At 41.2% G+C, this 17,783-nt stretch overlaps 1 protein-coding gene across 5 annotated transcripts in view; it reads left to right on the top strand.

Moving 5' to 3' along the window:
* LOC126244356 (caspase-1-like) overlaps positions 1–17,783 on the top strand; it is a 197,927-nt gene that overhangs the window by 101,012 nt on the left and 79,132 nt on the right. The gene's annotated exons all lie outside the window — the stretch shown is intronic.

Genomic DNA, 17,783 nt, shown 5'->3' with positions numbered 1-17,783 from the left:
GCGATCCTGAAGTGAAATGACCATATAAAACTAATAGTAGGAAAAGTAGATGCCAGACTGAGATTCTACTATGAATCTTAAGGTAATGTAAATCATCCACGCAGGAAGTGACTTGTAAGGCATCTGTTCGACCGATTCTTGAGTAGTGTTTATCAATCTGGGACGCTTATCAGTTACGAATGGTAGAAGGGATGGAGAAGATCCAATGAGGAGCGGCACGTTTGGTCACGAGACCATTTAGTCAGCGTAAGAGCACTACAGATATGTTCAACAGACCCCAGTGGCAAACACTACAAGACAGGGATTCTGCATCACAGAGAGGTTTGCTATTGAAATTTCGAGAGAGAACTTTCCGGCAGGAGACGAACAACATAGTACTTCCTTCCACACATATCTCGTGAAATGATCACGAAGAGAAAATTCGAGAAATTAGAGGTAACACAGAGGCTTTGTAATCCCTGACACAGTACTCGTTAAAGCCTGTGCTATGGTAAGTTATCGGAATTCACCTTATGAGAAAGGATTTTCGCATAGATATCGACTGCGTGTACCTGAATGGTGGCAAATCAGACTTACATCCGCTCTGTAATAACAATGATCCATCAAGTAAGTTCGAAATGCAATCACACGTCAGGATGGATCAAAGGATCAAAAGCAAACCAGAAGTTGCTACCAATGTGACAGTATTGCGGTCGCCAGCCTAATTAGGTATTAACTGAGTTTCTTCCCTGCTCAAGTTGGTATATATTCACGCAAAACAAGTTGTAACACTGCATAATACAGTAGAATTTTAGAACCTGAAAATCTATTGAATTGATAGTTTCACGTTCTGTACTGATATGGAAAATCATGAATACATAACACTACAATATAATGTTTACTACAAAACTTTATACTGTCTATTAATCTGATTAAAATCAGGCATAGGTTACCCTAGAAATTGTGCTTTCATGCCACACACAAAATGTCAATTTTGATAAAGATAAAACACTGATAAATTTTGACTTTTATATTGACTTTAACTTTTGCTGGTCAGACCAATTTAGATCACTTCAGAATTCGACCGTGAAACTGTTATGATCATTGTATTTTTTAAAAAATGATTACTGAATTTATTATTCATTCAAGATTTCCAGTATATAAGTAACTACTCTTTTCATCTTATTTACTGTTCATTGAAACGCCTTTAAATCCGTCTCGAAATAATAAACTTCATTACTATATCAATACTAAAGTTATCATTCGACTTCGTTAAACCTTCGCTACTCATTTACTGGTTCATTAACAAAACCTTTCTTTAAACATCATTCTAATATAGCTAGTTCAGCAAATAATTATTATTAACGCAATTTTTAATTTTCATTTCGGGACACTCGGATTGCACAATGTTTGGAAAGGACCCTGTCTAGGTTAGTTGTGAGGATAATTAAACGATGGAAAAGTTCTGGTAAAATTTAGGTTATTATTGCACTAAACAAACACCACTCTCTGATCCATACGAATACAGTACTAAAAATTTCAACCTGCTAGTATCGATGCGGCGGTTAGCGGGCGGCAAGATGGCGAGGAACAGAGGACACATTCAACCACAGCTATGGCTCTTGATGTATCGGCACTTTAATTCTTCTTAGCATAGCAATGCTTTTCCATTTAGTGCCTATGAAATTTTGCCATGCTGTGTGGGCGTTGGAACGGCATACCCGAGGCTCAGTGAAGCTATGTCTTCCAGGAGAGCCTCCTCGCTCCAGAAGGTGTTGCTCAAACCAGTGCCAAACTCCAGCTACTACTGTGCCCGTTGTGCCGTGCAGTGCCCGTATGCATTTTCCCGCACTCGCCTGCCATCCACCTTTTACCGCTCCCTGACAGACCGGGTATTCACCCGAGGTTTTGCATTCTACATATCCTAACACATTGCCTACGTATGGAGCAGACACACAGTTACAATTTTAAACATCTTACAACAGTTTCAACATTTGTTACATTTCAATTCTATTACAATATTGCTTGACATTTGACATAAACATTAATATTCACATTGAAACTTATTTACAGTTTTCTTAACATAATGGCATGAAACAAAACGAAATGAAATCAGAACATCAATTACACAAGTTTATCGTAAAATCAGATGAAAAGAATTACTTATATGTACAATAGTACAGAGTCGTTGTTGTTACAGCTTAACCGACAAACATTCTTCCCATGCGCCATTCGCGAGTAAAACAGGGAAGGGGGAATTACTTAGTGGTGCCAGAAGTACCTACCAAAAGTATGCTCGGGTACACACCGTTAGGTGGCTTGCGGAGTATGATGCAGATGTACATGTTCATGTTTGCATAACGATTTTAGTATTCTTACACCATCTGTTGTGGTTTTCACTCCGAAGACAGGTCTGATGCAGCAAGTGTTTTCGTCTCTGCGCAACTGTTGCACACGATATTCACTTGCACCAACTTACTGTAGTTTTATGTTACTGTCCTACACAAAGTTTTTCATTTAGTGAAGTTGTGCCACAAAGTTATTTCCTCCCCACTTCTATTTTACCCCTTAATTCCGAGTGTCGCGAATTCGCATCATACCAATGCTGTGTGTTGAAGGTTGACCGTTTTAGAGCGCCAGTGCCGACAGGTGCTGGAAACTAACAATGCTTCTGATAACTGGTGCATCCTCCTGAGTGTTTCGGGCACGTCTAAAGCGCCACAGTTTTTGATTTTAATTTTTCATCTACAAATTTATTCAGCCATTAAGGGGTTAATACCTCTTCGTTTAGTATACCATCCACCCACACAATATTTCTACACTTTTTTAAAGTACAGTAAGAAGGCTTTTTTTTACAAGTATTCTCCTTCATTGATAGCCTCCATTGACATATTATGCATTTTAGCTGCCTGTAGAAGCTCTTCTGTGTTATGCACATGTTCGAGCTGTGGCAGCAGCCCCCCCCCCCTCCCCCCCCCCCAGCCAAAGAACCCCCTGCTGATAGTCCTGCGAGTGCTGGGATTAGAAATGGGATGATCCCATTTGATGTCTTAGATATCGAAGGAACTCTTGGCGTTTTAGCACGATTTTTTCTCCCTTTCTCTTACAAATCACTTTTAGCCGCTACCACTGCTGACTAGAAGTAATTTTTTTTAAACCCCCCGCAGATTCCTTCTTTAGTGTACGACAAACTTGAAATTCATTTCCAGCACCGAATTTAAGTTTTCCACATATTGTTTTATGAACTACGAATGCTGCAATATGTTGTCCTATGTATATGATCTTTCTTCCATGTACTTGCCTAGTATAATTTTAATTAATTATTGTGTTTTTAATGGTTGCTGTTGAGGAGGAAATGTAGTTATTAGTATTTTATTAATTATCTCATTCATAAGCAGCCATATCACAGTCATCACAGTCGCTCAAGAAAGTTATAATTAAGCTTTACTTGTTTAATCAGAATCGGACGATGACTCTCCTTTTCCGCAGTCTCGATGATTCGAAGCGATCTGCAATCCTGTGTCTTGGTTTTCTTGCGTTGCGTAGTCAGTCGGAAAACATCAGATCAAGCGGAAAGTTTGCTTTGATAGAGTTTAATTATCCAATGAAATAATGGAGCTCTTGGATCTAATAATTGCAGGTTCGTTTCCAATTCGTCGGAAGTTCCCTTCTGACTACCAACGAAACGACACCTCCGTGCTAATTTCCAATTAGAGAATACATGTATAATACACACCTTTGATCTAAATGCTCAGTATATATTCTCTTGATTAGCATACAATATATTTTCAATCTCTTTCTTCCAGTAATCCCGATAGCAACATTACAATTATTCAATGTGGCTATTCGGCACGGAGAAAGTCCTAGAAGTCCTTCCAACACACATCAGAGACAATATTACAAAGAGTAATTATGCGCTCATGGAATAGTAATAGTACTGTACTACTTTTCGCATCGATTCTGCGAGTATACAGATGGTCAAGTATGAAACGTAATTCACTCATAGAATTGTGCAAGGATAATTAGTAGAATATAAAGAGATACAAAAATTGCCCCTCGCAGCGAGCAAAGTTAATGATAATACACTTTGCGAGCTAACTGTAAATTTTGTTGGCTCGTTTATTCAAAAGAGAAATATTTTGAAGATTAGTTTTTTATAAATTTACCATAGAGTGTATGGGTAACATGTTAAGACTGTATGTTACCAGAATACCTAGGCTGTGATTTTTACATGTACCGGGGTATATCCGCATCCTGCATACATAACCAGGGAAGATATAAATCAGTATGATCACAGAAAAGGTCTACCCATTTGGGAGCTGGCCTTCACAGGGAAACCCTGGAAAACCCGGAAGATTAGACCCCGGCTCAGGTATTAAAGACGATAGGAAAGCCTAAACAAAGTGATTTTGAAATGTATAAAAATTTGATAGATGAGGTAGATAGAAAAGTGCCTCATAGCCAAAAAAAATCTTTACAATAGTGTTTAAAAAAAAAAAAAATTTAAATTTCTTCTTTCGACGGTGTAGGCGGAGATCTCGTAATGGAACCGATGAATTAGGAACACTGGGTACGGACAGTGGGTAGGCGATGTACAGCATTTGGTGGAGGCGGTACGGAGGACAGGTGATGAGTGGCGGTACAGGACAGAAGCTGGTAATGTACCGTAGAAACAGCAAGATGGTTTCAGGAACAGATGGTCAGGGACGTGAACATGCAACACGTTTGAAGTGGAATGAGAAAAGGTTCTGCTGAATAAATCCCTGGGAGAGAGTGGATTAAGCCACTGAAGTCCGTATTTCATCGTTGAATTCAAAGTCTGAATTGATTCATGTATTCTTCCATCTGTACTAGACCGAATATCCAACAGTCCTGAAAATCGCGAATTTTATTGTCGTCCTCAATTCTGAAGTTGTTCCGAATCACAACTTCAGATCGTCCAAAGTATTGCAAAAGAAACTGTGTTAATTTAATTTTGCTGTCGCACGTACCGAATGTATTCCTCCCACAGATTTTCTTACTCTAATCTTCGATTTGATGTAGTTCAGGTGGAAGTAAGGCACTGAATCTGTCCGAATTTTGTTTTCAAGTACGAAATTATGGATAAAATTCAAGTTCATACACGAGGAAAATTTTAAAATATAGGCATATGACATCGAATACACATAAAATAATATTCTTTCAGTACAAATATCTTAAATATTTTAATCTTTGTTACTATTGTTATTTGATCTGCAGATCCACCTGCAAATAAACAGCATTAATGGTGATGTATGCTCCTTTAGCTCAGCATTAATGGTGATGTATGCTCCTTTAGCTCATCATCCACTCGCAGAATCTTTTGTCATTCTCTCATGAACATTAATGGAAAACATATTTTCAACAATCATATGAATAATATGAAAACACAAGAAACCCAACTCTTAAAAATTCAATTAAAACTCTTAAATTAATTCAACTGAAAATGAATGCATAATGAGAACTTTTAAATATAATAAATTTTCTCTCGCGCGCCCAGCGAGTTTCTTTAACCGTTCGTAGCGGTGATATTATCGACTGTAGTTTCACTTCACATTTGACTTGTTTTTACCGCGAACAACGCGCATCCTGCCTTCAACGTACTTCCATACATAATTACTACGTTTAAAGTTTCACACGACATGTTCATGTTTGTTGTGTATTGAGAGAATATAGGTGCACTTTAAGTAACACATTAACACTCCCTGTGGCTGTTACTTATAGGCAATACGTACACACACTAGCAAATGCTACAGTCTGATACATATTCTAAAGATTATACTAAACTATCACAGAAGTAATCTCACTGTCTCTTAACCTATCAACCACATAAATATATACACTCCTGGAAATGGAAAAAAGAACACATTGACACCGGTGTGTCAGACCCACCATACTTGCTCCGGACACTGCGAGAGGGCTGTACAAGCAATGATCACACGCACGGCACAGCGGACACACCAAGAACCACGGTGTTGGCCGTCGAATGGCGCTAGCTGCGCAGCATTTGTGCACCGCCGCCGTCAGTGTCAGCCAGTTTGCCGTGGCATACGGAGCTCCATCGCAGTCTTTAACACTGGTAGCATGCCGCGACAGCGTGGACGTGAACCGTATGTGCAGTTGACGCACTTTGAGCGAGGGCGTATAGTGGGCATGCGGGAGGCCGGGTGGACGTACCGCCGAATTGCTCAACACGTGGGGCGTGAGGTCTCCACAGTACATCGATGTTGTCGCCAGTGGTCGGCGGAAGGTGCACGTGCCCGTCGACCTGGGACCGGACCGCAGCGACGCACGGATGCACGCCAAGACCGTAGGATCCTACGCAGTGCCGTAGGGGACCGCACCGCCACTTCCCAGCAAATTAGGGACACTGTTGCTCCTGGGGTATCGGCGAGGACCATTCGCAACTGTCTCCATGAAGCTGGGCTACGGTCCCGCACACCGTTAGGCCGTCTTCCGCTCACGCCCCAATATCGTGCAGCCCGCCTCCAGTGGTGTCGCGACAGGCGTGAATGGAGGGACGAATGGAGACATGTCGTCTTCAGCGATGAGAGTCGCTTCTGCCTTGGTGCCAATGATGGTCGTATGTGTGTTTGGCGCCGTGCAGGTGAGCGCCACAATCAGGACTGCATACGACCGAGGCACACAGGGCCAACACCCGGCATCATGGTGTGGGGAGCGATCTCCTACACTGGCCGTACACCACTGGTGATCGTCGAGGGGACACTGAATAGTGCACGGTACATCCAAACCGTCATCGAACCCATCGTTCTACCATTCCTAGACCGGCAAGGGAACTTGCTGTTCTAACAGGACAATGCACGTCCGCATGTATCCCGTGCCACCCAACGTGCTCTAGAAGTTGTAAGTCAACTACCCTGGCCAGCAAGATCTCCGGATCTGTCCCCCATTGAGCATGTTTGGGACTGGATGAAGCGTCGTCTCACGCGGTCTGCACGTCCAGCATGAACGCTGGTCCAACTGAGGCGCCAGGTGGAAATGGCATGGCAAGCAGTTCCACAGGACTACATCCAGCATCTCTACGATCGTCTCCATGGGAGAATAGCAGCCTGCATTGCTGCGAAAGGTGGATATACACTGTACTAGTGCCGACATTGTGCATGCTCTGTTGCCTGTGTCTATGTGCCTGTGGTTCTGTCAGTGTGATCATGTGATGTATCTGACCCCAGGAATGTGTCAATAAAGTTTCCCCTTCCTGGGACAATGAATTCACGGTGTTCTTATTTCAATTTCCAGGAGTGTAGATTTATATATATTCACTCAAATAATCATAAAAATCCATTCTTGATTCTTCTTTAAGTCCATTGTCGAGGTTTTAAGATCCTTCAAAAAATATCTTGATACCATTATGCGGGACTAAACCCTTTACCCCTTTTGAATCGGAATAGGCCAACAAGTACGATGCCGGATTTGGTATACTGACAATAACATATGGTCCGGTATATATAAGATTCCATTTGTTGGTGTTCTTTCTCAGTTTCGAGGAATGCAGGTGTCGCCTCAATAAAACCTATTCTCCGAGATGAAACGTCTGAATCCGGTGTATCCTTTGATCATATGTCAACTTCCATTGTGCTGCATTTTCAGTAAAACTGACAAGTGCTAGTCGAATCTTTTCCTCCCATGTTAGTTTTCGATCTTCATGCTTTGGCAAATGGTTTATCCAGAAATTCTTTTCAGCCTGCTTAAACATTAGCTCTGTAGGTACCGCTCCTCCGGGGCATGGAGAAAATCCTAGAAGTCCTTCCAACACACACCAGAGAGAATATTACAAAGAGTAATTATGCGCTCATGGAATAGTAATAGTACTGTACTACTTTTCGCATCGATTCTGCGAGTGTATAGATGGTCAAGTATGAAACGTAATTCTTTCATAGAATTGTGCAGGGATAATTAGTAGAGTGTAATGAGATATTACACTAGCTTTATTAGCTAATATTCGATCTGCAGCATGAGGATCTTTATTTGTAGCATTAGCAGTGCCATGTTCCTTTCAGGCATTGTCTAGTATGTTAATTCCCTTACCACCACAAGGTAGCGGGTTTTTCAGCTTCGTTTCAGGTCCATAGTAGTTGTGTCCAGTAACTGTAATCATGTGGTAACTTATTGAGAATAACACTACCACCACTATCTATGGTGTGCTTACGAGCTGTCATTTCACGTTACTATATAGTTCGAGATTTATGTGTCCTGTTTATGTACCAAATTGTGAACATTCACTCAACTGTTGTGCGTTGATGGGAAGCTGAGCCACTTCAGTATAGCCTCATTCCCTCGATGCCTTATAACACGCACTGTAGTGACATTTGTGATTCAGAGGTTTTCACTAATTCCTCTGTGTAAAATGTTCCAGTGGTCTTATCACCTTTGCTGTCCTTTAAAAAGTAAGTTCTTCAATTTGCATGTTGCACTTTCCAAACTGTGAATGTGTGTGCTGACCAGTTTGGTAGGTAAAACGTCTCAAATGCAGGGTCCGTATTTCGAAATATGCACCAAATCACCCACATTCTACTTCTGCTTGCGTACATCTACCATCTTAATACAGCTGTAAGCTATATTTAGAGACCCATTATCATGTACAGCAAGAGGTCTCATTTTAATTGTCTTATGTCTAGTTCCAGTTCTAAGCAAAGAAGGGAACGCAGAAAGGTGGAAGGAGTATATAGAGGGTTTATACAAGGGCGATGTACTTGAGGACAATATTATGGAAATTGAAGAGGATGTAGATGAAGACGTAATGGGAGATAAGATACTGCGTGAAGAGTTTGACAGAGCACTGAAAGATCTGAGTCGAAACAAGGCCCCGGGAGTAGACAACATTCCATTAGAACTACTGATGGCCTTGGGAGAGCCAATCATGACAAAACTCTACCATCTGGTGAGCAAGATGTATGAGACAGGCGAAATACCCTCAGACTTCCGAACTATCAGTTTAATAAGTCACAGCTGCAAAATACTAACGCGAATTCTTTACAGACGAATGGAAAAACTGGTAGAAGCGGACCTCGGGGAAGGTCAGTTTGGATTCCGTAGAAATGTTGGAACACGTGAGGCAATACTAGCCTTACGACTTATCTTAGAAGAAAGATTAAGGAAAGGCAAACCTAAGTTTCTAGCATTTGTAGACTTAGAGAAAGCTTTTGACAATGTTAACTGGAATACTCTCTTTCAAATTCTGAAGGTGGCAGGGGTAAAATACAGGGAGCGAAAGGCTATTTACAATTTGTACAGAAACCAGATGGCAGTTATAAGAGTAGAGGGGCATGAAAGGGAAGCAGTGGTTGCGAAAGGAGTGAGACAGGGTTGTAGCCTCTCCCCGATGTTATTCAATCTGTATATTGAGCAAGCAGTAAAGGAAACAAAAGAAAAATTCGGAGTAGGTATTAATATCCAGGGAGAAGAAATAAAAACTTTGAAGTTCGCCAATGACATTGTAGTTCTGTCAGAGACAGCAAAGGACTTGGAAGAGCAGTTGAAAGGAATGGACAGTGTCTTGAAACGAGGATATAAGATGAACATCAACAAAAGCAAAACGAGGATAATGGAATGTAGTCGAATTAAATCGGGTGATGCTGAGGGAATTAGATTAGGAAATGAGACACTTAAAGTAGTAAAGGAGTTTTGCTATTTGGGGAGCAAAATAACTGATGATGGTCGAAGTAGAGAGGACATAAAATGTAGACTGGCAATGGCAAGGAAAGCATTTCTGAAGAAGAGAAATTTGTTAACATCGAGTATAGATTTAAGTGTCAGGAAGTCGTTTGTGAAAGTATTTGTATGGAGTGTAGCCATGTATGGAAGTGAAACATGGACGATAACTAGTTTGGACAAGAAGAGAATAGAAGCTTTCGAAATGTGCTGCTACAGAAGAATTCTGAAGATAAGGTGGGTAGATCACGTAACTAATGAGGAGGTATTGAATAGGATTGGGGAGAAGAGAAGTTTGTGGCACAACTTGACTAGAAGAAGGGATCGGTTGGTAGGACACGTTTTGAGGCATCAAGGGATCACAAATTTAGCATTGGAGGGCAGCGTGGAGGGTAAAAATAGTAGAGGGAGACCAAGAGATAAATACACTAAGCAGATTCAGAAGGATGTAGGTTGCAGTAGGTACTGGGAGATGAAGAAGCTTGCACAGGATAGAGTAGCATGGAGAGCTGCATCAAACCAGTCTCAGGACTGAAGACCACAACAACAACAACCACAACAACAACATGTCTAGTTCGATTATACTACTCAGTTATTTGTAGGAGATTGTCTAACCATTTGTATGACCCCAGAAGATTAAATCTCGTCCACGAGAGCTTCTTAAAATCCTGTTCAAACAATCAAAAATACTTGCTTGCATGTGTGAGATTGTCAAGTAGTGGTTTATCCCGTAACATTTTAGTACTAACTTGAAATGTAATATTCGCCTCCATGGTCAGCTTGCAGATTGTCAGGACACTGATTTATCCCCATCTGCAGCAATTATTCAGATACCATTGCAGTCTCCTTTCCTGTCTTTGTCCTCTCAGGCAGGGCCATTTGAAATTTGAACACTTATCTATAACCATTAAATATATTTTCTAGATTTAGTCAATAGTGATTACTGATTCATATCAACGAGATCAGCCTACCATAAGGTGTCAAAACGTCATAATATGATGTGTAAACCCTATATTATAACATGTCTATGGGGGAATGTTTTGTGTACAGACTTTTGAAGATCATGAACGGTCGTCTCCATAGCCGTAGCCACTTGAGGATCTGTCTTTCTCAAAGCTCTGAAATTATTGCTATAATTTCATATGTTCATGCTGTAGTCACGGCTTCAGCTGATGCTGTTAGTAGATGTAGATATTCTATGATTTTATTTGGGTCATCATAGCATGTATACTCCAGAGGTCCAGTGTTCAGTATTTTATGATGAGCATCGATGCCTTCACCAGCATTACATATACTACTTAAAGCAGACACTATTTTTGTGGAATCCTGCGCACTTGAGTCTTATAGGGTGCTTAGGATGCTGTTTTTTTTTTCGGTTAGCTAGACAACATACAAGCATATCATATTAATGGAGTTTATTACAGTAATTGAACTGACGATAGTTAACTTTGTATTTACAATGATTTGTCGCAAGCAATTGGTAACATGCAAATAATCAATGTCCATGCAAGTTAATCACACAAGTTCATATGGGTCACAAATTGCGGCTCTTCTAGTGCCTCTCGTCTAGTCCGTCTCTACTAGTGCGTGTCTTCTACTGTCCGACCCAGACTGGCAGGATCGGCGTTTATATTCTCTTCGGATAGAGGTCGCTCCTGTTGTGGTGCGGTCCTAGTCAACGTCCCCCGGAAAATGACCAGAAGGGTATGTGTCCACCTCCTGATGCCATAACCAGATGAAGAAGATGGTGACTGCTGCGGTGTGGACGGGTCCAGCTCCATCGGTAGAACGAGAGGAGGCGAAGGCTCCATATCCATGAGGTCGTCCTGCAGTGTTGTGATGACACCTTGTGGCGGCTGCTGTGGCCGAGCTGTCCTCTGGATCCCTGAATCTGGGGGAAGAGACACTGATAAATCATCCTGCACGTGACAGAGGCGAAGTCGATTTTGATGGTGCTGCAAGCCATCTGGACCCGAAATAAGGTACGTGCAAGCGCCAAGTCGACAGATAATCTCGCCTCGTGCCCACCATCTGCTGCCGCTTAAAATCCTCTAAAAGAGAATATAATGCGGCGCGATGCTGAGGAGGGTGGAGCAGTGTCTGATGGCGGTGGCCGTGAAGTAATTTCGCCGGCGATGGTCCATCTCGAGGGTGCGAATGATAGGAGGCGAGAAACAGATGCAACGCTTGATCCCTGGTGTGTGCAGAGCGAAGTTTGGCCATCTGCTGCTGGAAGGTTCTGACAAAACGTTCCGCTCCACCGTTTGTCTGTGGATGGAACGATCCACTTCACAGAAAGTTTCAAATTCATTTGACGTGAACTCAGGTCCGTTGTCTGACACTATTACTCCAGGTGTACCTTCGAGGCAGAAAATAGAGGCCACTGCCTGAATTGTGCTACATGATGTTGTCGAGTTCATTGGCACAGCAAGAGGAAACTTGCTGCACGAGTCGACCACAACCAACCAACAAGTGTTCCAAAAAGGTACCGAAAATCTATGTGCACACGTTGCCATGACAATTGCGACTTAGGCAAAGCAGAGAATTTTTTTGGTGGAGCGGACTGATTTTCCGCACATGCATGACACTGTGACGTCATCTCTTCTATTTGGATGGCCATACCCTGCCAAGTACAGTATCGAAGCGCAAACTGTTTCGTACGAACAATCCCCAGTGTCCTTTGTGAAATAACTGCAACACTTCTTTTTGCAAAGCTTTAGGGATCAACACAGGTGACTGTCCACTGCCAATTTGAACACGAATCACACCTTTCTGTACGAGGCTATGTCGACGTGCAAATTATCGGCGCACTACAAAGTTCTTTATGCTACGCAAGGAACGAGGCCACGATGTGTGAATGTATGTGAGCAAAATGTTCAAATCTGAATGAACTTCCGTGGCCTGTGAAATTTTTCCTATAGTTTAGTGGGAAAGATGGAAGCAATTTAGAATCCTGAGCATCGATGTGACAACGAGATGTAGCAGTAGCGTCAAAGTCTGTATCAGGGCCAATGGGAAGACGTGAAAGTGCGTCCGCATTATCATGTTGAGCTGTCGGACGATACACAATCTCGTACTGGTATTGAGACAACAACAAACCGAATCTTTGCAATTTTTGGGCAATTCGTACAGTAACCGGTTTCGTCGGATGAAACAAGGACTACAAAGGCTTGTGATCCGTAACTAAGTAGAATTTTCTGCCATATAAATAGTGGTGGAACTTGGTGACATCTTACACAGTAACCAAAGCCTCTTTCTCAATTTGTGAATAGTTACACTGAGCTTTGGACAACATTTTTGATGCGAAAGCGATAGGCCTGTCTTCATCACCAAATCTGTGCGAAAACACTGAACCGATTCCGTAAGAGGGACCGTCAACTTGCAAGACAACTCGCTTGTCAGGATCAAAGTGAACTAAGCATCCATCACTGAGCAATGCATCTTTAAGTTTTTGAAAAACTTCTTGGCGCAGATCTGTCCAAACAAAGGGGACATTCTTTCGACGCAAGCGAAGCAATGGGGCCGCGATATGAGCCATGAACCGAATGTAATAGTTCATTTTCCCTAAGAGTGACTGCAATTTTGTAACATTGCGAGGAACTGGTAAATCTCATGTGGATAACAAATGCGACTGCAGTGGATGTACACCTTGACTGTCTATGACATGACCAAAATACTCCAACTCACGTTTAAAAAAATCACACTTGTTCTGTCTACACTTTAATCCTGCATCAGATAACACACGAAACAAAGCACGCAAATTTGCAATATGTTCTTAAAGTGTACGACCTGCTACGACAATGTTGTCCAAATAGTTGGAACAGATTGGCACTTGTGCAGTCAGCTGTTCCAAACACCTTTGGAAAACGGCAGGTGGGGAAGCACTGCAAAAAGGCAAACGCAAATATTTAAACAAGTTCAGATGAGTATTCACTACACACACTTTTTGAGATTCTTCATCGAGCGTTATTTGAAGACATGCATCACACAAATCAATTTTTGAAAAGTACCGTCCAGCGCCTACCGGTAATATGTCCATGAGATCATCTGGGGTGGCAGTTGATACATATCAATCACACTTTGTGGGTTTACTGTAGGCTTAAACTCAGCACAGAGGCGAACGTGACTTGAAGGTTTGGGGAGCAGCACCAATGGACTTGCCCACTGACTAACTGAAATGGGCGCAATAGCTCCGCTATCCTGCAGTTCTTTAAGTTCAGCTGTGACTTTGTCCCCTGATGCAGACTTTGAATATACTGCATTAATGACATGGACCTTGTGACGAGATTTTTGTCAGTGGGCCGAATTGATATCTTCATTCCATTGCAAACATACAGATTGCACCTGTCCTTTCCTGCTACAAGCGTAACACTGAGCTTGTCAGGAGGGTAGTCTTGGGGTTTGTGCCGTGAATAACATGGAGGGCAAGACTTAATTCTGTTCGCTTGTGTAGCCGCCTCTTTAGGAACTTTTACGCGGCGTGAAGGGCTGTTTACTCAGTGTGGCGAGCGCACGCCACCAATGTCGAATGGACCAGTCACAAACAAGGGACTCAACCCGACAAATAGCTGGCTGCTCAAAAATATCGGCTGACAATGCATCTGAATCGCACTGATCTAATATTTGCACTACCTGCTGAAATGATGGATCATACTGTTTCAAAATCTGCTATCTCAATTTGACATCAGGTACATTGTACACCATTGCAACACGCAACATAACATGTGAATATAAAGCACCGAGAGCACATTTGAATTTCAATTTCCTTGTCATACCCTGCAAATCTGTTACGCACTCGCAATAAGTTTCTTCTGACCGTTTTTTACAATTAAATAACTGATACCTAACTGCTACCACATTCACTTGTTCATCATAATAGTTAGTTAACGAATCAATAACTTGTTCATAAGTAAGTTCACTCAGAACACTGCACTTCTTACTGTGGATAGGAAATAATGGCTGTTCACATTACCTGGCACAGGCGCCGACTCCATGGGGTCTGAGGGAGGCCAAGCCCCCTCAAAAATTCTTTTGGGGGAGGGGGGGGGGCTCTGGGATCTGCCACCCCCCCTCCCCAATAATTTAAGAAAATTATTGGTTATATTATGCTTTGTAAAATCACAAAATTATGTTGGAATTTTTTATTTACCTTGTTTGACGATAGTTACCTTTTAAAATACCTACAGTAATGAGTAATAACAAATAATTATTATGGTAGTAAGCAGGTTAACTGAAAACGAGTGGTGTGAATCATGATAGTGTTACGGTACTGCGGGCACACTTAGAATTTGTCACGGTGCGCGAATCTTCAGGGAAAGTCTGGCGCCGGCAGACCAGCGCTCCGACCACAGCGACATCAAAAAGGACTGGAGCAGAAGCGCCTGGAACCCTACGCCTCGCGTCGCCTTGATGCTTCGAGACATTATGACGCCGCGGCTATATAAAGCCCACCCTGCTGTCGCAGTCATTCAGTGTGGATAGTTTCGTTCAGTGCATGCTGAAAAGATTAGATTAGATTAATACTTGTTCCATAGATCATGAATATGACACTTCGTAATGATGTGGAACGTGTCAGGTTAATAAAAGATGTCTGTACAAGATATTACATTACACAAAATATTGCATGACACTAATGTTTAAGGTTTTTTTTTGTCTAAAAATTCAGCCAATGAGTAGAAGGAGTTGTCATCTAGAAATTCTTTTAATTTATTTTTAGATGTTAGTTGGCTATCTGTCAGGCTTTTGATGCTGTTTGGTAGGTGACCAAAGACTTTTGTGGCAGTATAATTTACCCCTTTCTGTGCCAAAGTCAGATTTAACCCTGCATAATGAAGATCATCCTTTCTCCTGGTATTATAGCTATGCACAATGCTATTACTTTTGAACTGGGTTGGATTATTAACAACAAATTTCATAAGAGAATATATATACTGTGAGGTTACTATGAGGATCCCTAGATCCTTAAATAGATGTCTGCAGGATGACCGTGGGTGGGCTCCAGCAATTATTCTGATTACACTTTTTTGAGCAATGAATACTTTTCTACTCAACGATGAATTAGCCAGAATATGATGCCATACGAAAGCAGTGAATGAAAGTAGGCATAGTAAGCTAATTTACTGAGATTCTTATCACCAAAATTTGCAATAACCCTAATAGCATTCGTAGCTTAACTCAGACATTTCAGCAGACCATCAATGTGTTGCTTCCAGTTTAACTTCTCATCAACGGACACACCTAAAAATTTTGAAAAGTCTACCTTAGCTACAGACTTCTGTTCAAAGTCTATATTTATTACTGGAGTTGTGCCATTTACTGCACGGCACTGTATATACTGTGTTTTATCAAAATTTAAAGAGAGTCCGTTTGTTGAGAACCACTTAATAATTTTGTGAAAAACATCATTTACAATTACATCACTTAGTTCTTGGTTTTTGGATGTTATTACTATGCTTGTATCATCAGCAAAAAGAACTAACTTTGCATCTTCAAAACTAACTTTGCAAACGTGTTTAGTATTCCGACTTTAGTGTCTAGTGGAGTATTTTATATGACTATATTTTACAGATTTACTTCAGTCTCTTAGTGTATTGTGAATTAAGTTTGCAATGGATAAATTTGTTACCAAAACGGCGCCCTTAGAAGCTGTTGATACTGCAAGTCTATCCCCAACAATTATTATGTCATCAATTGCTTCCTGATCTTCAGGCGAGAACTGTTCATATCCGAAACCTGGACAATCCGGTGAGGGAAGATCATTTCAGAAGTCTTGGTTGATCAAATATACATGGCTAGAATATGAAGCATCTACCGAAAAAGTTTGTTGCAAAACCTGCAAAGAGCAGATTCTAAAAATCTATTACAATTTTCTTAAAAAAAAGAAGATGCATTTACTTCCGTAGGGTTTCCTAACTGGGGAAAGGCTTTGGAAAAATTCCGTCTTCATGAAAACACGTTTACACATAAAGAAGGTGTTCTGCAACTAAATTCTATCACTAACCGAAGTGTGGCCTCCCAATTGAATGAACAGTTAGACAGTGATATGATGAAAGGGCGTTTAGCTCTTGAGAAAATTTTTACTACCGTGCAATTTCTATGCCAAGGACTTGAAATTAGAGGGCACGAAGATGTAAACTCAGAATTTTTTTCAATTGTTGGAACTCCGAAAGAATGAAATGCGTGAGTTTAAAGATTGGTTAGGGCGTTCGGGGTATAAGTGGATGTCCCACGATATTCAAAATGAGATCATTGATCTACTAGGAAAGTCTGTGTTGAGAAAGGTATTGGCTTCAATCAAGAAGACTGAACACTTTTCTATTATGGTTGACGGAACAAATGATTTTTCGCTTCACGAACCAGTGTAATTTTGTAATCGTACTGTCGATGATTCCTTAATCATCAATGAAGACTTTGTTGGCTTATGCAAGACCCCCAACACTGAATCACAAACTCTGTTTACTATTTTAAAAGACTGTTTGCTGGTCTTGATTTGTCAACGCATAACTTAAGAGGATAGTGCTATGATGGTGCCTCGAATATGAGTGGTAACTTCGAAGCACTAAAAAATGTTAGTTTTGGATATGCAACCAAAAGCACATTGTGTGCACTACACTGCTCACAGTTTAGACTTGGCAGTTGTATACAGTCTCTGCCATCTTACGTCTATGAGGGCTATTATGGCTTTAGCCAAGAACTTAAACACGCGGGTCTACGATACCTTTGTCGGACTCGATGGACTATGCGAGCTTCTAGTGTCTTGAGAATATTGAAAACAATTGAAGAACTTCTAGAGTTTTTTTGAAACATTTTCTGCTGAGGACAAAACAGAGGCAGGTTAGAAATGTGCTGGCTACCTTGACTCAATGTTACAGTTCAAGGTTTATTTCTTTTTACATATTTATTGCCATGCAATGCATCCAGTAGAGGATGTCAATGAAAAAATTCAATGTCCTCATTTAAGTGTTGCTGACCTGGAAAAAATATATAAGGGCTTGATTTGTATATTGAATGGAAGGCGTGATAGTTTTGCACACTTTTGGGAATTGTGTTTAAAAGAAGAACCTTCACAAGTTGATGATCCTTCGCTTCCTCGGAATCGAAGTATACCAAAGAAGTAT

This window comes from Schistocerca nitens, chromosome 1 (assembly GCF_023898315.1).
Source record: "Schistocerca nitens isolate TAMUIC-IGC-003100 chromosome 1, iqSchNite1.1, whole genome shotgun sequence".
NCBI lineage: Eukaryota > Metazoa > Arthropoda > Insecta > Orthoptera > Acrididae > Schistocerca > Schistocerca nitens.
Note: the sequence above shows the minus strand (reverse complement) of the source record. Positions and strands in the feature narration are given on the sequence as shown.